Below are 22497 nucleotides of genomic sequence, written 5' to 3' on the forward strand. Positions count from 1 at the left end.
TAAGCACCTGAACCTTTATATTAAAGGTTTACAAGTGATTACAATACATGTTTTTGCAATTACAGACTGTCGTGGGTGGTGAAAAATTTGTCATGTTGACGCAATAGTTCATTTTTACACCCGTATTAAATAATTACGGATGTCGGCCGTGAACACACAGGCACTTGTCTCAGAAAAAAAATTTCCTATATACCTTATTATAATAAGGTATATAGGATTTTTTTTTTCTGAGACAAGTGCCAAAAAATTTCCTATATACCTTATTATAATAAGGTATATAGGAAATTTTTTTTCTGAGACAAGTGCCTGTGCGTGAACACTTGAAAACGCGTGATCTTAATAATTATGTTTAATTAAATTTAAGATGTAACATTTTTTAATATTGTAAATATATGCATTCATTTAACTTTTAATGTTGGCTATATACATTGCATTTGAGTGAGGCAGGGAAAAAAATATATATATAACTAGAATCTATGTCTTTTCTCGTTTTCCGTTTACTGTCATGCCATTGTCCGTTCATTTTTGCCAGACTCATGCGTTTGACTTTCCATCTTTATTTTTCACTTAGTCTATAATTCGAGAGCCTTTTATAAAAAAAAATATTACACACCAGAAGACTTTGTTAAAAGATAAAGTTTGAATATTATAGCAGAAAAAGGCCAGTGTACCTGAAGTACATTTGAAGACCAGGTTACATATATTACATGAATACAGCATAATAAAGCTGGTTTAATTTGAATTACTATCCATTAGGGACATTTTCCGACGATAATTAATCAAATCTGACAAGTTTGATTAAAAACGGAAAATACGCCCGTAAACGATTTAACGTTACCGTACCCTCTTTACTTGTCGCATGTCGGCATCTTCAAATGGCAAATTTATTTTACACAAATTCGTTGACATGCCATGATGGTAGATGGACACTACAGCACAATATAAGCTGAGCTGGAAATTACAATTGGTGAGTAGAAATGAATAATATTTTAAAACATGCCTATCAGACATGAGAATACTCATTGATCCGGCCAAGAGTTTGAAGGAAAGATGTTTACATTTGTTACATTTGTGCATACAGGTATGAATTGACTTTCTAATACACCACATTCTTGTACAGTAACTTGTTCAAAGGCAAAGTAAGAATTTGGGCTTGTAAAAAAAAATATTCCTGTGATTGGACCCCCCCCCCCTTTTTGGAAGATCAATGCATGATTTGAAAAAGGTACATATAAGCTATGGTTTAAATCCTCCCTTTTAAAAAGGGCTGGATACACACCTGTTTATTGCCTAAACCATTGTGTGTATTCACAATGGTTTGGTTGGGGGGGGGGGGGGAGGGGAGGGGGGCCTATTACCAGACCTAACCCCCTGATGGAGTAACCCTAGTCCAAATAATTATGACGTCTGGCAAGGCTATTTTATTTTTTTTCTGGGACGCCTTCCTAGGACGTTGTAGGAAGGCGTCCCAGAAAAAAAATTAAATAGCCTTGCCAAACGTCATAATTATTTGGACTAGAGTAATTTCCTACATATTCATATTTATTGTATGTTTAATAATGTATTGATAACTGTCACGTCCTAAAATTTGCATGAAATATCTGTCACTGGATTTGTTATAACTCATAACCAACCAATCTTCACATGTATGTTACAATGATGATGCACCTATTTATATAGCCACTGGTGGGTGATGTACAATAATTATAATTTATCACATATTTGTTATGAATACCTTCAAGGCTTGGGTTTGCATATGCAATAACCTCTAAATTGCCGGGGGCAAAAAAAAGAGTATATTGATATTGTGCCCTGATGCCAAATGATGTGACAGCATTGCGTCCTTAACGACAATTTTTTACACTTTTGTGATAAGAAATTTAAGATAATTTTCCAGGCATGTTTCATTAAATTGCAGGCGCGGATCCAGAGGGGGGTTCCAGGGGTTGGAACCCTTTCTCTTTTTGAGGATCAATGCATTTGAATTGGGACATGTAATTGGAACCCCCCTTTGTCCTGGTTTTCAAAATGGCTGGACTCGCCCCTGAATTGTAATCAATGATTTGTTTTGCTCTAAATTTTGTAGAACTTAAATATAACATGTTATAATCTATGCATACCATTGCTTTGTCATGTAGTAATATTCTACAAATTCTATTTTGAAATAAAAAGTATTATTAAAAGAATTTGTTGAATTATTATTACTACAAATATCACAAATCAAATACATGTAGTTACTGTAAATTCAGAAATTATTGCTTGCAAATTATTGCGAATTTTTCATTTTAGACTTAAATGCGATTTTAATTTTTACGATTTTGTGAAAAATCCTGTTTAATTCATATAAAATATCACAAAATGTGCGTTTAAATTATTGCGTTTACAACTCAGTCGCATTTTTCGCAATAATAAAAACCTCACATTAATTTCTGAATTGACAGTAGTATATAAAATAGTATTAATGCTATTGACTTATTTAATTTTATACATGTTATAGAAGTCGCATGTAATACAAGTTATTAATACTTAATTCTTAATGTAAATTTTTTTTGTAGATAAGATATCACATTGGTTTGAGCATGATTCCCAGCAAGATTATGAAGGGGCATATATATCATATATACATAGGAAATATATAGTGTCACTAAATTACTCTCATACGGTACCTCACCTCTGTAGCTGTAAATTGCGAAACGGTGGATTCATTCATAATTTTGAGTTACTTATTGCAATTGGAAATTACGTTGATAAAGCTAACAGCATTATGCCATGATGTTGATGGGATGTTCTGATTGGACAAAAAGGAAATTGTGAATTGAACAAATAGCAAACTTGAAATTCATAGGAAAAAAAGTAGGAAATTGGAATAATGAAAATTCATAGTTTCAGTGATTATCTTACAATCATCATGATCATTGTCAATACTACAAGTGCTTCATCATGATCATATATATCTGAATTCACCTTGGATAATTATACATTTAAAATAATAATTTGGATATAATAAGAATTTCTGTGCTGGCGTTGCTACTGTTGGCTTCATGTACCACCAGGGAGTGTTAAACCTTTTTGACCTTTCATGAGGGTCTGGCACGGTCCGTCACTATTGGTTAGTGTCATATATGCATGATTATGGAAGTTTCACCAACCTAGACAAGCTTTACAGCCCTGGCACGGTTGTTGGTTGGACTTAGAGTCAAATGACAGCTTGCTGTATACATTTGTAGTTCAAATAGTCTGAATGAATCTACATGTATGTTGACAATCTTCTAAATTACTGTTCATTCTGAAACTGGCATTTTATACTAGTACATGTAGTAGTCGAACATATTAAACAATACATGTACTTCAAAGTATCAATTTATTTTGTCTCGCCTTACATGAAAGTCATGAAAGTTGGTTGTATATATGCAAGAAATATGTATTACAGTCTTGGGGTGATGATGTAAGCTATTTTTAATAGAGCTTTACATTTATAAAACCTAAAAGAGCTGGTTCAGTGAATGAGTGTAAAATATACTGTTACATTTTATTACATGTAATTGGATACATTTTATTGTATATGAGTACCTTGCAAGGTCTACTTGTCTATCAGGTTAGGTTGACCTGACCTTAATTTTATTTCATGGATAATTTAAGTGATTTAGGTTATTTCAGTTTAATACAATGTTAACATGGTTAGGTTTGTTTCTCAGATACTTCGTAATGAAATTAGAGACTGGAAATGGGGAATGTGCCAATAAGACAACAACCCGACTACAGAGCAGACAACAGCAGAAGGTCATCAATGTTTGAATTGTTTCTCAGAAGCTGTAAGCTACATTGAACATGTTGGAAACAAACATAATTTTTTTTTGGCCTAAGGAGATATGGTATCAGGGGTGAATCCAGCCATTTAAAAAAGGGGGGGGGGGGGGGTTCCCAACCAAAGACAAAAGGGGGGGTTCCAACTGTATGTCCCCATTCCATGATCGTCCAAAAAAGGGGGGTTCCAACCCCCTGAACCCTCCCCCTGGATCCACCACTGGGTATGAATTTTGATGAGACGACTTTCATAACTTAAACTATAAACCATGTAGACCAAGTGATTTTCTTTTTAGTCACTATATAATAGGTCACTGCACACCCTTCAGCAAAGACCAAAAACTTAAACTTCATGATGAGCACCCTATAAATGGCTCTGCTTGGAAAGAGCTAGGCTTCTAACAGAGTTAATGTAAAAAATTCAGACGAGAACCCAACAGTGATGACAACTTGATTTATACTAGTATACATGAGCTACAAACAAACAAATATGTGATAAACAGCAATCAACAAAAACACTACAGACAAAAAATTAAGGGGAGACTATTTAAATATAAAAAAGAAGATGTGGTATGATTGCCAATGAGACAACTCTCCACAAAAGACCAAAATGACACAAACATTAACAATTATAGGTCACCGTACAGCTTTCAACAATGAGCAAAGCCCATACCGCCTAGTCAGCTATAAAAGGCCCCGATAAGAAAAAGTAAAACGATTCAAACGAGAAAACTGACGGCCTTATTTATGAAAATAAATGAACAAAAACAAATATGTAACCAAGGATTTGTATAGTGTCTCACTATACAAATCCTTGATGTAACACATAAACAAACGACAACCACTGAATAACAGGCTCCTGAATTGGGTTTATTTACTTTAATGTAAAGTAAATAAAATTAACTAATGTCTTGTACAAGTATTACAATGTACCCTGACGTTCCGTGAAAATTGTTTTCAAAAATCGAATTTGTCCATAATTCTTTTATGTAATAAACTTATTTAAATAAATTCAGACCTTCCATTGTCTGATCACCAGCATGGCTAAAGGTATTACTCCCAGATGTATTGGCAGGTGACACCTCCAGGTATTCAAGCGATTTCCTGTCGGACTTGCAAGTTCATGCATCATTTCACTTCTGTCAGTGTACACGACCGAAAACTTGAATCTTTCCATTTTAAACTTTCAGGTGCATAGGTAATCATTTGATAATACTAGAACACACCCGTGATATTACGGGTCCGTGACTGATTAAAGTATATAACTATGCGCAAGCCTTATTTTAGTATTAGTATTGTCATCTGATAAAGTCATGCCGATTATAAGATACACAGTTTTTCTCTGCTTTCAAATCTTTCTGTTTGAACCCGTCGAACTGGAAGTTATCAATTATTGGTAATATTAATTATTTGAAAAACAAAAGGTCCTGGAATGGAGTATTTTTTAATCAACAGCATTGTCCTATATTAGTTATAAAGAAAGTTGAATTCTTTGATTCGCTGTTTTACGTCATGCCCTCTAACAAATTGAAGTGCATATTGTCTATTAATCCTAAATACACCGTTTGGTGGTGCGCCTGTCAGATGCGGAACGTACAGATAAGGTAACAGGTAACAGGTGAATATACTATTGGTATCGGTATCGGACTCGACCCGGAACTTCTTAATTATTGGCAATATTAATTACGTGGAAAAGAAAGGGGCCTGGAGTGGTGTAATTTTTAATCTACACCTTTGTACTATATTAGTTATATATAAAGTTGAATTCTGTGATTCGTCGTTTTTACGTGATGACGGCTGACAAATTGGACCTCGTAATTTTAGTATTATAGATACATCTCTGTCCTGCGTGTCCGATAGTGGTACACTAGTCATTACTGTTTATAAATAACATTTCTGGTGTAAAGAATATTATTCATAAAAATTTAAATAATTCCCAAAAAGAGATTTGATAAAATAAAAATTTGCTTACACATTTTTTCCAATGGTAAATTTGGGGAAATGTAAGTACTCGTTGTCAAAAGTGAAGGCCAGTTTGAAACATACAAGAAAAATTGATTTAACAAAAATATATATATACGCACTTAACGACCATTCTTTTATACGCCTTGATAGAAAGTTACGGAACTATAGATAGTTGCAATTTAAAATTATATACATTTTTACATTGAACATAAGAAAGAAATAAAATTGAGAATGGAAATGGGGAATGTATCGAAGAGGAAGCGGAAGGTCACCAACAGGTCTTCAATGCAATGTTACGAGAAATTCCCGCTCCTGGAGGTGTCCTTTAGCTGGCCCCTAAACATATATATATACAAGTTCAGTGATAATGAACACCATACTAATTTCCAAATTGTACACAAGAAACTAAAATTTAATAATACAAGACTAACAAAGACCAGAGGCTTCTGACTTGGGACAGGCGCAAAAAATGCGGCGGGGTTAAACATGTTTATGAGATCTCAACCCTCCCCCTATACCTCTAGCCAATGTAGTAAAGTAAACGCATAACAATACGTACATTTAAAATTCATTCAATTCAAGAAAAGTCCGAGTCTGATGTCAGAAGATGTAACCAAAGAAAATAAGCAAAATGACAATTAAACATAAATAAACATGCAATTTGCCCCCTCCCTTTTTGGGAAAAAAATTGGTTGCTTATTTAGGGAATCACTGAACCGTGACTGGAGCGGTCCCTCTCTTAGGTCAGTCAGGGGGCCATCACTTACGAAAATTCCTGGATCCGCCACTGAGCATGTTATCATCACATGTCGATGGACTATTGTATACCAAAAGAAGAAGAAGAGAACCAATTTGAATTAAAAACAGGTCGATATTTAACCTGCTCTGGTTCGTCGAAGTAATGGACAAAGTAAAATCACAGATTTCTATTTAAATAAAATTGTTCTCGAACAAAGGAAGGAATTCGTCATCACAATTGTTGGGTATAATGTATTATAATGTGAACATCGTTCTGAAGTACTGTATGCCAAATTGTCTGTTCCAACATGCACGTTATATATATGCTACTGTACGTCCCAAGAGAATTTTCTGTTCCGACATGCATGTTACCAAGAGATGTGAATATTTTCTTGGAAAAGTATTCAGTAACAAAGTTTCAAATTAATATCGGGATTTATTTTCTTTCTTGGTATATTCAGTAACAGCAAAAAGAATAACTTGACTGCTTGTCCGCTAAATTGGGCTGTTCTTGCCAGATAAAAGACTTATAGTTATATAACTCGAAAAACTTTTAATTTGTATTTTTTTTAAATTTATTTTCATCACTAGATAGCTGAAATTTATTGGGAAACTTGCATTTCGGGCATATTCTTTGCTTCTTAGCTCGAATTAAAGAGTTTTATAAACTTTTTCAAATGTTGAATACGCAACCAACAAATGGAAGTTTTTAACGACCTTGACTGGCTATACAGCCCTTGCACGGTCGGCCCTGGCTTGCGCCTTTTTGGGCATTAAATAATTTAATATTTTTACTATGTGGTAATTTAAATAATTTAGAATGATAAGAAAGTTTAATAAAAACAAAAATTTAAAAAGCAAAAATTTGGATAAATAAATGAATAAAAAAAGTAAAAAATTTAAGATTAAGTAAATAATAAAATAATAAAAGAATATAATACGCAACCAAATCTCCAAGTATTATTTATGTTTCTGGTAAAGGCGTTTGATTGGGTATTAGTTTGAGGTAGGCGTGTTTTCGGAAACATTCCTCCAATCAGACCTATTTGACATACATGTGTGCGCCGATGCGTGTACACTGGCTATTGTAACGGCACGTGTGACTGTCTCATATCGAAATCTGTCGAGCGTGACCAATGTTTATTGTAGAATTTTTTGTCATGTGGTCAAATTATTTGACATGCAAGTTTTAAATTTGCATTTTGAAAGATTATTTTCGGAAGTGATCCCTATATACTATTCTAAAGTGTTAGAGAAAAAAACAAGACTTTAAAGGAAAGTTACATATCAACGGAGAATATAACCTGAGAAAACTATACTAGTCTACTAGCAAAGATATAAAACATGTATTATATGATATTAAATTTAACGTGTTCTGGAAAATTTTGACAAAATATAATTGCAGGAATTTTTAATCGATCGCTGACCTTTAATTCTAGAAGTGACTTGTGACTGTTATAAACATGCAGAGACAATTCTATGCATTATGGTTTAAGTTTACAATGAACACACTATAGGTATACATTTTCCTTTTAAATATCAAATAGACAATCACCTTTCGGACAGACTTGCTTTTTCTTTCTTTTCGTAAAAATTATCATTCGTCCATTTAGAGACATAAATTACAAGTTATATATGTCTCTGGTTTATTATATTTGATTACTTCAAAAATGCTTCAAAATACTATGAGCCTGTATTGGGGTCCCAACCGATCACAAAAAAAAAGGGGCGAGTTCCAACTATATGTCCCCGTTCAAATGCATTGATCGTCTTATAAGTTTATGACTCAACGGTTTCCTCCAACAATATGGTTTGATAAATTTCTTTCGAAGTTCATTATACTTTTCACATACTAAAATAAAATGATATTCATCTTCAATTACTTGTTTATCACACATATTACAAAATCTCGGATATGTCTCAATATTATAAAATCGACAAGTTTCTATATTCAAACAGTGAGCAGATATATGCGGTATTTACAAATGAATGGTTTTATAAATATAATTTACAGCATGATCTTAATAAAATTGTTTGGGTCAAATACATCTATGCAACATACATTTAGGCGAGTCTTCAAAAAATAGTACATTTCACTATTAAAGCTACCGTTTAATCTATCTTTGAATTCAAATTAAAACAAATTCACTTTTTTTACACCCTGATGTAACCGTATTTTTAAAGTGTTGTCATCCGTATCAATAAATTGTTTAATAAAATTGAAGTGCATGAGTATTATTAACGTCTAGGATAAGTGTGAGATTTCTCTGTTGATGGGAATAAACAAAATTTAGCTGAATTTGTATTATTTAAATTAATGAAAAGGCAAGCTAGTGTGTGTTTGAAATGATATTGTTGAAATGGATTTATAGCATGAAAAATGTGTGTAACTGATTTTACGTTGACTTGGACTGCAAATTTGAAAATAATATATTTGTGAAATCACATTCTACAAGATGACATATTTTGTAAGTACGTTATACTCTATAACCTTTCATTCTAATTATAGTATCTTTGAAATGCATTTTATAGCGGACTATGCGGTATGGGCTTTGCTCATTGTTGACGGCCGTACGGTGACTAAAAGTTGTTAATGTCTGTGTAATTTTGGTTTCTTTTGGACAGTTGTCTCATTCGCAATCATACCACATCTTCTCTTTTATATTTATATAGCTATTACTTGCAACTGCCACATGTACATGTTCCAGACTCGTGTCGCTGAAAGAGGTCTCCTTTCAAGTTTGAAAATAGGTGGAAAAAAGCCACACCCACTTATAAGATATATACATGCTCTCAGTCTGACTGTTGCATTTTGAACAAACGAGTGAAAGTCCAGCGCCATGTAGAACAAAATAGTTTCAACATTCATTTATCATTATCATGATATTGACCTGCATGGATATATGCATTTAACTTGCAACTGTACGGTTAAACAAACCGGTTATTGATGGCTGCACAAAAATCTTTAACCTCAGACAAAACATGAAATTAACTGTTCAGGAAAAACGAAGTCCATCTAGTAGTAAAATACGGAAAAATGAAAATAAATATATGCAAAATTTTCCCCTGGATACTGTGTTTTGAACATAAAGAAGCCAATGTCCCAATTTCCCGAAATTCCATTATGTTTGACAACGATTTTGATGTAAAACAAAACTTTAACCACAGACTGAACCTAAATGCTGAATTAGTCGGCGTGAATGCTGACGACGGAACCTTTATTTTTTACCAATTAATTAAATGAAATTGCGCCATATTTACCTGTAAATATTTTTTTACCTATAGCAAAAGAAAAGCAAATGATATGTTGTCAGAGCTACCTTAAAAAAATAATAAATCCAGAGCTCTTCAAAATTGAAGAAGAAAATTAAGAAAAGAAAGATTTAAAATATGTGCGTCAGTAAATGTATATAGAGAGAAGAAAACTTCACCGGCTCAACTTAAATTCCAGCAGAATTTCACTGAATAGTGGATGCTATTGGTGTTGTTACAAACAAAGATGATGACTTTGTATTGTGTAACGATCCAGAAAGCGGGATCATTTTATTAGGATGCGAAGCTAATTTAAAATTTAAAATTTCTGTGTACAATTTCAGAGGAAGTTTTTGCTGGTATCTATAAAATTTGTCCAAAATATTTCAAACAACTTTATACTATACATGCATGGCTTCAAGATAGGACATTATATATGTGTCTATTCTCAACTACAAATACCAGCCTTTAGTTCAATGATGTACAGAGACATTTTAAGGTGTAACTGTGTATATATATACAAGTGAACGTTTTAATTCAGCATACTTTTTGTTATTAAAATGACTTTAACTCCGCCAGTCGGTAAACTGCCGATCCCAAGCCCGGATAAAGAAGGAGGGAAGTCAATCATTTAGTTATTTTATATAAATAAAAAAAAAATTGGCGCAATTAGATGATTATTTTATTGGCGCAAATGATACCTAAGTTTTTAAAATTAAGTGGCGCCAAAGAAGTATTGGCGCAATTAAGTTGTGGCGCAAATGAGTTACTTTTTGGCACAAATAGATATCGCCCGAAATAATAGCTTAAACCCTTTCAAACTAATCTAGTAATCTCTCCATGCCATATGGCATAGGTTATGATTAGCCCTCGGGGAAAAACAGTCAAATAAATGGATAATTATTACAAGTACGTGTATTCCCGACAAACAATGACAATTACCAAATTCGTTCATTACGTGTAAATGAATGCATTTTGTAAAAACATTAAATCTGTATTTATATAACTGTACAAATCACCCATGCATAAACATATATACACATGGAAAAAAGTATTGCAACACCTTAATTTTTTAAAACATGAAAAATTAGTCTCTTATTTTGGATGGAATATGATAAAATATTTGTAAAATAATATTGAAACGTAGTTAATGATAACATTGGCTTTAAATCGAACAAAAAACGTATGAAAAAAAAAGGTTTTATCGAACTAAAATTTTTATAACAAAATGAAGTGTTTTTTGTACAAAAAAATGCATTTTACAAGTTTTACTGTAGTCGAACTTTACAATGTCAGACATTTCAAAATTAATCTTTAGAAGATTGTTCACATCATGGTTGGTCGTTATACGCCAAAGAATTAGTACTTTGAGCGCAGCTTCCATTCAATACGACGAAAGCAAGCGATCCATGGTAAAAAAGACATTTAAAGGGCACATATTTATCTTTCGTCTGACAGCACGTATACACCGCAGTTATCGTAAATTATATAAACATATAAAAAAAAAAAAAAATAACATTATTTTTTTAAGACAAAACAGAGAAAATAACTGATAAGTGCGGGTATTCCATGCGCCTTGCCTCCTTTATGTTTCGATATTTTAGAAATTAATTATTCTTTAATCTATTATAACACGTGAAAACTACACCGGTGAGTTCCATATATGTCTTCAACTTACAGCTGGTCCTGAAAATGCATGAAATATTTGCCACTGGACTTTTAACAACCAACAATCAATCACACTACAACTGAAAGTATATATAGTAGTGAAATACAAAATGAATATTATAATGATACAATTAGCAAAATAAATAGAATACAAATACACACTACTTTATTTAACTGACACGATTTAAAGGAATATTCTGTAAACTATATAAGTAGAGAAGCGAAAAGTTTCTTTTGAATACTTAACAAACTTCCGAACAGTTCATGTTTTTTTGCTCAATTTAAAATCTTGAAAACATAAGCATGTATATTAAAAACTGACGATCAGACATCACTAATACGTGTATACACAAATTCATTAATTCTTTATTAACGTTTAGCCCTACGGCACCTTTCTATTAAGAATGATGATGAGAGTAATTGTAATATATAATAGGCATGTACTTTCTTACGTTACGGATCATTGATTTTGTTACCTGTTGACCCGGTTGATTACTAGCACGTGCCATCGAACTCGACCATTTTAACTAAAATAGATTTTGTTTAAGTTAACGCCATATGTATACTAAGTACAGTATACCTATCATATGGATTAGAAAATGAATATTATACGGTGATACTTTAACACTGTCCCGACAGAGACTGAATGAATGCAGTATGATGATCAGGTTTCGGGATCCGAGAAGTCTTTTTTCGAATTTCCGGATGTCGGGAATATTTTTTTCCAACTTAAATAGAGTAAATCTCACTAAATTAATACACATGCAAACAAAAAGCAACAGCTTCAACGGTTAACTAGGACATATATCAACAGAAAACGAATTAAAGCAAATGTCATACATAAAACCAAAATATGCATGTGTTAATTTGCCTCCGGTGCATTTCTGTGGATCCTTAACTTTTTTAGGTTACGTTTAGGATTTTCCGTTACTAATCTTCAAATACGAAAAACATTTTCACCGGTGTTCACAACATTTTAAGGTTTATGGCATACATTCTGGTGTGTATACAATTAACATACGTCCTTGCATTTAATTACCAATATACATTTATATAAACTAACATTTATTAAAAAATAAACAACATATATAGACGAATAATTTATTAGTTCCTCGACAAAACAAGAAAAGAAATAAAGAATCAACAGAAGATTTAATTTTTCTTTGTAATTAATCAAAATATACTTCAAACAAATCCTAATATAAAAAAAAACATATATACAAATTAATCTAAAATGCATTATCGAGTAGAAGGGGCGCAACTCGTGTTATCAAACCGGTATACTAAACGGATCTAAACAGGGTCTGAACATGTTGAACGTAATTTTGTATCCATGGTCTGTTTTGGTCTGACACGGTCTTAACAGGTCTAAACAACCCGCTAGACGATTCAGTCTTTTCCGTTTTGATACGCCTTAACGAACTGATTTACCTGATGAGGCTATCGATCTGAACGGCGACTAAACGATCTGAAATATCTTGACGAATTTCTCTAGCGGTAAATCCAGTCAATCAAGATGTGATCAGACCAAAATGACCGTTTCAGAATGAAATCGTGCTACTAGTGTGTTCTGCATGTGTCTTTTTATTGGTCACAGTGCAGGAAGTCTTAAATATTTGGGATCATTTCAGTTGGTTAAAACGTATCGATTACATGTATTTGTTATTTTGTTATATCTTCGGCCAAGAGACCTATCTAATATGGTAACTCATTAAGTTGGCATTAGAATATCGTGTATTGGTTGCTATTAGAACACCATCAACATTTGTTTGGATTTATGACAATATTTCATATATATTGTATTCTCTTTGGTAAAAGTAAAATTTGTGACATTTTGATTAATTGATATGCCAGCCTCTCCGAGTTTCTAATATGTTTTGATTTTGTAATGTTGTGGTCTTTGATCATCCCAAATACTTTAATTGTAGGAATGTGCATCAGTTCAGTAAAATTGGTACGGTTTATTTTCTTTTTTTCTGCTGGTAAAATGTATGTATAAACGTACATGGCAAATCAATACGCAACAAGGATAACGGTTAAGCGATAAAAAAGTTAATCAATTCATATAAATTAAAATAAAAAGACAGACACGCCACTCTTAAATGTATATTCCTTCAACTAGTGAAATGTGACTTTTTCGAGGTTTAATTTACGTATAGTGTATATGCGTCCAAGTCCCGTTTTGATTTCGGCCATTGGAAAACAAACTTGTTGTATGGCCAAGAACATCAAATTAGTATTTTTGGGTTCGAGCGTCAATGATGAGTCATTTGTAGACGAAACGCGCGTCTGGCGTAAATACAAAATGTAATCCTGATATCTATGATGAGTTTATTGTTATTTTGAATTTTTAAATAAGTTCTAAATAATCGATGTTTCAATAAATTATGCTTTGACTCTGTTTTGCTATAATTATCCATATTAAGGTACTTAATCTAGAATGAATTGTCTCAGTCTAAGATCATGCGATGACGTTATAAACCATGCCATTAATGTTGTCTAAGAAAATAGCGATAGACACATTGTTTTCAGTTTAAAGGTTGCATTTCTGTCAATATTGACAATGCAATATCCCATTGGAACTCCTTTACAACTTAAACTTCACCACTTTTACTATGAAGTTTTGAATAATATCTTATCCTAGAATTGAAAGTGCATATGCACCACACTTTTTTTCAAATGTCAAAATATAGGGCTGTGCGGAATATTTTTAACGTTTATATGCCCTGAACTTCTCAGAGTTTATACTAACACAACTACCCTTACCTCGAATGAGAAGTTACCACAGATTTCAATGTAAACAATATGGACATGTTTTTTTACTAGTAACATTCTCAAGTTACGTCTCTGTGAGATGGAACACAGAGAGCATAACTGGGAACCAGCATGTAAACTAAATTAATTTTGTTATGATTATTCAAGATCTCCCTAAAAGAGGCGTGTTTTTTAGAAACAGCTGTATTTACAAAGTGCAACCTTAAATAAGTTTCTTGGCTACACATCAGCCATTTTTGCTCCTCTCGTTTAGAATTAAATATGATCCATAGATATGTGTTACATCTCGATATTTACCTGACACCATTATAAATCTATAAACGGACCAGGGTAAAATATGACTTGATCTTTAATAAGAAACGAAAGTGTTTATCTATATCACATACATTAATGTAACAATATCGCTTGTTGGATAATATTGCTAATAGTCAGGAATATGGCCATTGTTATATTATAGTTCGTTTCTGTGTGTGTTACATTTTAACGTTGCGCCGTTTGTTTTTCTCTTTTATTGTGTGTAAATTCAATTTGCGATAAGACGTTTCACGGTATTTGTCTATCCCAAATTCATGTATTTGGTTTTGATGTTATATTTGTTATTCTCGTGGGATTTTGTCTGATGCTCGGTTTGTTTCTGTGTGTGTTACATTTTTGTATTATGTCGTTGTTCTCCTCTTATATTTAATGCGTTTCCCTCGGTTTTAGTTTGTCACCCCAATTTTTGTTTTGTCCATGGATTTATGAGTTTTGAACAGCGATATACTACTGTTGCCTTTATTTAATACAGTTACCTTTATTTGAGTTAATGGCGACTATGCAAAATGTGTTACATCTAAAAACGTCGTTAATGTTCCCTGTCAAACCCGTCCAAGTAGCTAATACATTATAATTTACAATGTTGTACATATGTTTTTTTTAACACACTTTGTGCTCACACAGTGTGAACTAAATAAATAATATAGTATGACAGATTTTGTCAGATGTTTCGGTTACAAGAGCCCAATTATTTAAGATGCAATTTGCATAGGGTAACATTATTGTTACATATTTTATTATGTGACAAATAAATGAACTAGAACAAATATGTGTAATCCAAAACATAGAAGGGGTGTAGTTTATTCGGCGGAAGGTCACTGAAATGTAGTTAAAATACATTACTGTTTCACTCAATTGTCAAGGATTTGTTTAAGCTCTATTTTTGTTTCATTGAATACTGTTTAATTATGTACTTTTTAGCGAGTGCTTGTTTTCAAGATTTTGATTTTTGATTTTGATTTTGGTTGATGAAATGTATTAAATTTTCTGAACTTCCTAAATTGTAAGATTATAAATAACATACTTTATTGTTCACTTTTACAAGTTGTGACTTTGTGACGTTGTCTCATTGACACTCGTATAACATCTTCGTAGATCTATTAATTACAATACCAGTTGTTTATTATTTGCAGAGGGTCCTGTGTAACTGGCAAATATTGGCATATCATCAATGTTGGTTCCAACAGTGATATCAAGATCATGAAGTCTGATGCCTATGTACAAAGCTACCCATTGTATTTTAGCTTGATTATATATTCAAACTGTCAACAATCCATAAATAAAAGACAATGACTAGCTGTCTCACTTTTTTTGTTGCTATATCAATATCGGTGTAATTTAAAAAAAATAAACATTTCATAGTTCATTTTTATTTTGTACTATTACACTAATGTCCCAGGTTATGGGAAGTTGGAATCATGCAAACATGTTTGATCCCGCCACGTGTTCTGTATGTTAAGTCTGTCCCAAGGCAGGATCCTGCTATTCAGTGGTTGTCGTCTGTTGCAATTTTTGTTATAATATTTGTTAAGTAATTTTTTGTACTTAAATCGTTAGCTTTTCTTGTATAATTGTCTAACATTTGTCATTTCTTGGTCTTTTTAAGCTTACTTTGTGGTTTGAGCTTTGCCCATTGTTGAAGGCTGTATGGTGACCTAGAGTTAATATCCGTGTCATTTGGTCTCTTGAGAAGAGTTGTCTCATTGGTAATCATACCTTAACTTCTTCATAGATTTCTAATAATCCTCACACTCCTTATACTGGCTGCCTTACTTTTTTAAAGGAGATTTTGAACAGATATATCATGTTAAGGAGGGTTATTTGCGAAAAATACCAGTCGACAGAATATTAAATTTCTCGAACCGTAAGGCGAGGGAAATTCATTCTCAAGACTGGTATGTTTCGCGAATACCCCTCAATAACAAGATATATCTGTTTAATTACACCGAATGTTAATGTACTAAAACGCATTAATAATCGTGACGTTACAAGCGTCCAGTCGAATAGAGTATTTTTTGGCATATACCACGGAAGAGAGGGTAAAAAAAAGGCATATCCTTTTTAGCAAATATCCCGGCGGCGTTAAAAATGAACGATATTCTTTTGAATACAGTAAATTGGTGAAAAATACACTGGCTATCAGCCAATCAAAACCCCGGATTCTAGTGGGAGATATTGGGGACATAATTCTGCAAATCGTGATACAAGCATGATATTTGGTATGAATGTTGACTAAATAATACTAGTACTTAAAAGAAATCCGCTGCTGGCCAGACAAAAAAAAATATATTTTTTTCAAAATTGCCACCACACATTTCGGAAATGGCGTCATTACAAATTGTCAATAATTCGTTAATCGTTTGAGAGGGGTGTTATATGAGAAATCCAATGTTAGATTTGATGAAAAAGTAAATGACAGCTCCTAAATTACGACTAGACAACACATTAATGAAACTAAAGGTGACTGCCGGTTTCAAAATGCCGGCAAAAAAGTAAAAAAAATAATTTTTTATACTTTCAATCAACTTAACAAGGGATGTATATCCTTGAAAGATATGGTATAGGTATAATCCAATGTAAGATATAATAAAACGTTAAAAAAAATGGCGACGAATACGTAGAAAATATTTGTATAATTTCCATCAACTTAACAAGTGATAACACTCTTTGTTAAGTTTAAATCCCTAGCTTGGTTAGAAAGACAGGTTGCTTATCTTTTTTTCATCTTTTTTTTCACCAGAACGGTAGCATCTACAGTTACCAACACAGCTGTTTTTTCGCCTCCGCATTTCACAATTTTCTGACACGAGGATGCAACGGCAGTTAAAGAAGTATATTAAGGTTTCCAAATGTCATTGATTTGTTCTTTCATCCAATCCCAATGTTTATGACTTGGTACATGTACCTGTCGAATACATGAATCAGGCTGAGCCCAAACAGCTCCCCCTTCATATACTTCTCTTTTGATGTGCTCTGGAAAAGAACCTCTTGTAGGCGGAATTGCATCACAAATGCCGCTGCCTCCTGGCAAACAATTCGCATCGTGCCTCGCTTCATACTTAAGCAAAAAAAAAAAACGTCCTTAATATCTGCAAAAACTTTCATTGTTAGCCAAGGTGACCTCTTCCCTTTCGCACGACAATTCAACAAAGTGTCACATCCACTGAATTCATGGACGAAAGTAAGAGCAGCTACACAGGGACCAAACGCATTTACCATGTCACGTGCAGAAAACCATCATAAGTCGTTATTCCTTCCATAACCTATCCACAATTTGTTCTACCTAATTTTCCGATTGCTGCAATTATTGATACTAATACATCTGTGTCAGTACTACCTAAACTTACAATTTAAAACAATTTTCATAATCATGCCGAACATGGACAAACATTCGTGTATCTGCTTCTTCATGATAACAAGGGGATAGATAGGAAGTATCTTTATTGAAATTGCAAGGAATTTTTTCACCATGAGTAACATACACATTTGTATTAGTCTCTCAAGAAGCAATTGTGTCAGCAAGAAACTTGAACAATTTCGTTTCGTTGTCATCTTCACAGAGAAAACTACTACAAACCCTTGGTGTTTTACCAGAACCAACACCTGTCCATCTGCCACAATAACCTTTAGTAAACATCAACTGAAATGTCTACTTTTGAATATTTATCGATTTAATATAAGGCAGTATGACATCATTAGTATAATCATCAACTATTTTTGCCCAACTGTGTGACCTGGAATTAACCATTGCTACCATACCAACAATAAATGCGTCCGAATTTGGATCAGCAAATCGCAGAATGTTTCAAATAAGCCCATTTGCAGCGATTTAAAACCACTATTTCATGTGACATCCTGAGATAAAGACAGAGGAGCAGTTTAGTTTTTATGGATAAAGAAATATTTCAAGTAAAACTGTCTACTTGGACAAAAAAATTACAAGTCTAGAAAAGACATCGCAATCACTTTAAAGGTTCTCTAGCTTTGATTTTGACCAAGACGTTTTGTATTTACTTCAAACAGATCTTCGTACTGTTTGGGCCAATATCTTGGAATTTATTTACATATCTTACCTGTTTCCGAATCAACAATTTCTTAAAAGGAGTATTTTTTTACAAATCTGACGTCTCTTCTAGAAAGGAATTTCTAGACTCGTTGATCACTTTACAAACCATTTAAAGCTGTTTAAAGAAATCTTTTAGTGTTTTCATAAAGTCTTCATTATTTCGTTCGTCTATTGTAGAATAACCCAAACCACTAGATCTTTCAAATTCATATTCTAGTAAACTTGCCCCTGGTCCAGATACCATCCATTTGTCTAAAAGTGATTTTTTATTAATCTTATGGCAACAACATCGCTCTTCACAATTGCATTATTCTGTTTTTGTGCCTAATCAATTGTGTAATAAGAAAGACATTTTCTGGTCTGATGTACAGTAAAACTATCATTTTCAAATTCCATCGCCACCTGTGGGTAATGTCCGGGAAAGGAAGTCATATCTCAGAGACGGGTCGGTAACGATCGAGCATACTTCACACGATCAAGACCTAAAACAATATGCTATCATGCTTTATATGGACAGTTTAAAAAGTACGAAATCTCACTCATAAAATGAGCATAATACCAAAATCAAAAGAGGTTCTTAATTTATAATTGAACGCCAGGAATTAAACTGTGGTCGAGATGACTCTATTTCCTTACACCATACTTTTAAATCACTGAACGCCACAGAGTCATGACAAATTTATATATTCTGAGTTAATCTTTCATAATCTGAAATTAACAATTTAAGCAAACTACTTAATGTCTGATGGGCCTGTCTAGTTCTAGGTACATTTGAAAATACATAAAAAAAAGAATCTGCCGTTCTTGGTGTTTCAATATTGGCTTCAGTAAGACAACATGTCCATTCCCTATCACGAAATATACAGAGCTTTAAAACTAGTCATTTCAATGTGCATTTCAACAAACATGACGATACACTTATCTTTTCCGTACAAATCAGGCTATTCCCACTGAATTTCAAAAAGTGGCTGATCTGCAGTTACAATTTTTCCGGGATTAACCACATTTTCGCTTTAACCATCGAATACCTGAGGATTGCCTGGTTGTGCATTCAAATCGCTCTTGATGTCTATAAATAGTTTGCACATGCGCAAAAGTGTTAAACACATGTGTATCCTAACCTTGAAAAATGTTATTAAACCAATTCATAATATTATTAGAATCCAAAAACACTTAATTTATGGTAAATAGTTCAAATGTTTTTGAAAGAATTTTGTAACATGTTAGCGCATGCGCAAATACTATATATGTCAAATATTGATTTTTAATAAATATGTGATGTAAGGAATGTATCCATCAAACCTTGTAATTGTTGTTTACTAAAAAGAAGTTCAAGAAAAGTTTTCCAGAAAAATCAGTATTTTCAAACTTAAGAAAACAGCCATTTTAGAAAATGGCCGTGGCCATCTTGAATAAATCATTTATTTTTATGGCCAGCACTTAATTCTTAACAAGTATATAATAATGATGCTTTGTGGTAATTTTCATGCTTGTATCATCATTTGCACAATTCCCTCGATTTTGCTTGCTAATATCTGTCACTATTCTTACATAAGGTGTAATTAATAGTGAGATATATTTTGTGAATTTGTTTTCCTTGACAAATATCTGTGTAATATTCAAATAAAATTGATACTAATAAGATTAAAATGCATTTATAAGTAAGCATATATATGAGAATTGAATGCATGTATCAACATTTTATGTAACAAAAAATAATAAAAAAACCAGTTCTATTCTCACTTTGTCTATCCGAATGCAATTTTTTTGTTTAGTTTTAGTTTTAAGTTTTATCTACACTTAATTCATATCAACATAAAAATTGTACCACTTGACCACTTGTTGGCAACTTCAATTCTAATGATGTTGTAGATTTTTCCTAGATCTACCCACCAATACGAAGACTGGTCCTGTAGTGTTTGAGGAGACGTATTTGTTAATCCTTTCACAGCGTATTCTGCATGTTCAGTGATAAATGTTGAGCTTTGTCCACACATCTTTCCAAGCGCCATATTTTGAAATGCTTCGGTCGATGATTACAATCAAGAAAAAATTTAAACTAGCATACTAATACTTTTACATGTCATACATTCTAAAATTTGAATAAAAGGCGTTTTGCATTTTAATAATCATTTGTATACAGCGGATGAATAGTCATAAATTGATTAACCAAAAGCGGAAAGTTGAACATAAAGTTGTAATTGCAGACAAGTCTGTACCTTATAATAAAATATAAACGCATGAAACGAATGACATTTGATGCTGTATCCGTCTAGTCTCCCGCAATCGGTCTGTGTAACTGTTTTTTACCCATGTGTGTACTTTTTCTTTAACTCCGCTTCAAACAAAGAACTTTTGTGAAATGATGATGTGTGGATTTTTAAGTCCGGCTATTCTGTTGGATATTGCGGACTGTAGTAACCTATTTTATAGACTGGAGTCTGTTGGTCTTTTTGCCTTCATTTTACTCCGACTGCGTTGGTGTTGCTGGTACGGAGTATCTGGTCGAGCCGCTTGTATGGCTGATTTCATTGCCTCTTTGGATTCTTCATTGATGACTGGCGATGTGTGTGGTGGTGTGCGCAGTAGGTCTGGGTGGTCGATGTCGAACCCATCTTCAAAGTCGATCCTACTGCGCTTGCCTCTGTCATTGGTGGAGGTATAAAATACTAGGCGGTGGCAGGCCTTGTTGGGGTTGTAGGGACTGGTGACAATATCCCTACTGACTACAACCCCAGCTGGTCCCCCCTTGTACTTAGTTGGTGTTAGTACAGGTCCAACAACGCTGTCTCTTTTCTCTGTTTGTGTGGTGGTATGTTGGACTGTGTCAGCAGGTACCTCGGCTGTTTTTGTTGCCTTCCACTGGTCAAAGCGCTTTGCGTCTCTTCTCCTGGTGGAGGTTGGATTACCCTTCAGGGCCGGCTTGGATTTACTAGAGGGTACCTCTGGTTCCTTAGCCTTTGACTTGGTCCACGTGAGCTGTACGGACACCTGGTCATAACTTGCGGAAAACTTCCAGGCAGGTTCTTTTCCAGTTAGCTTCATGGCTGCTAGTAAGGCATTCAAATCATCTGGAATTTCCATTATGTTTGTCCATGAAGGTTAGTGAGTTATTTGCAGCTGTGTTCAGTACGAATACTTCAACGCGAAATTATCATACTGCTACCTTTATACATGATTTTATGTTTACCTTCAAATATACAGACGACTTTGTCATTCTTTAAGCTTTCACACACGCCACCTTCGTCACATGGGTTTCCAACACATGGGTCAAAATGTGGATCCTGTAAAAAAAAATTGATCAAAGTACCACATAAACTATATTTATCATCATCTATTTCTCATCATATCCCCCTATAATGTATACCACATTAAATAAGAAGTCACAATGGTTAAAACAGAAAATTGCTAGATTTTGTCTGGACTGCGGGATGGTTCTGAACATACTCATAAAGGATCGAATACATCGTGTTCATAGCGGATGCAGGATAACTAAATCTAACACAATACTGTATACTCCGCCATATCTTAATGTGTAGATGGCGTGGTGTGGTTGCATGGCATCTTAAAAGCACAAGGCTAATTTAACATATTTCAAACATGTGGTCAAAATCTAAAATAGGTCGGCAAATTGAAAATCAAGATGACGAACAGTGTTAACAGTTATCAAAGGTACCAAAATTATAATTTAGAACCCCAGACGCGCGCTTCGTCTACATAACACTCTTCAATGCAGCTCATATCAAAATATTTATGTTAAAGTTTTTCTAATTTTCTGTCACAGTTTAAAGTTTTTCCATACAATCAAAATTCTATTTAGCACTATATGTTGCGTTTATCGGAATTTTGATACACAATTGCAGATCTGGAGAGGAAAACTCAATTATTCGAAGTATTAATGTCACCCACAAGGT

At 33.4% G+C, this 22497-nt stretch overlaps 1 long non-coding RNA gene across 1 annotated transcript; it reads left to right on the plus strand.

Moving 5' to 3' along the window:
- Positions 1–712: 712 nt before the first annotated feature.
- LOC139497275 (uncharacterized) lies at positions 713–3678 on the plus strand. The gene is made up of 2 exons (XR_011657738.1): positions 713–967; positions 2556–3678. It is a non-coding gene; the product is annotated as an uncharacterized lncRNA (long non-coding RNA).
- Positions 3679–22497: the final 18819 nt, after the last annotated feature.

The sequence above is a fragment of the Mytilus edulis genome, chromosome 12 (assembly GCF_963676685.1).
Source record: "Mytilus edulis chromosome 12, xbMytEdul2.2, whole genome shotgun sequence".
In the NCBI taxonomy this organism is placed as follows: domain Eukaryota; kingdom Metazoa; phylum Mollusca; class Bivalvia; order Mytilida; family Mytilidae; genus Mytilus; species Mytilus edulis.